The sequence below is a fragment of the Penaeus monodon genome, chromosome 22 (assembly GCF_015228065.2).
Source record: "Penaeus monodon isolate SGIC_2016 chromosome 22, NSTDA_Pmon_1, whole genome shotgun sequence".
In the NCBI taxonomy this organism is placed as follows: Eukaryota; Metazoa; Arthropoda; class Malacostraca; order Decapoda; family Penaeidae; genus Penaeus; species Penaeus monodon.
In genome coordinates this window covers 1,765,934-1,766,218 of record NC_051407.1, presented here as the reverse complement: position 1 = coordinate 1,766,218, position 285 = coordinate 1,765,934, and the positions used below count along the sequence as shown (strand labels likewise).

The 285-nt window shown below is 63.9% G+C and overlaps 1 long non-coding RNA gene across 1 annotated transcript in view; it reads right to left on the bottom strand.

Annotated features, from left to right (window-relative positions):
• The window catches only part of LOC119586815, a 24,617-nt gene extending 24,387 nt beyond the window's left edge, over positions 1–230 (bottom strand). The window contains exon 1 of the long non-coding RNA XR_005229969.1: positions 50–230. This is a non-coding gene — a long non-coding RNA (uncharacterized LOC119586815). The remainder of the gene's footprint in view (positions 1–49) is intronic.
• Positions 231–285: the final 55 nt, after the last annotated feature.

Here is a 285-nt window from a genome sequence, read left to right as displayed (position 1 = left end):
TCACTCCCCCCCCCCTCCGGCTCTTTCATTCACACTGCTTTCAACCTACACTTCTTGCAGCCTACTCTACGCCCTCCCGAGAGGCCAGGGCTTGCACAGGGCCGCCCACAGGAGGCCAAGAGCGAGGGCGGGAGGCGGTAGAGAGGTAGATGCACGAGGTATAAAAGAGTCCCCTCGACCAGGAGCGCGAAGAGAGCACACTGACACGGTCGAGGAAGAGACGGCTGGCGGGTCTGGTGGTGGCTGCACCCCCCTCTCGCCCCCCCCTTTCTCCCAGCCCCCTTT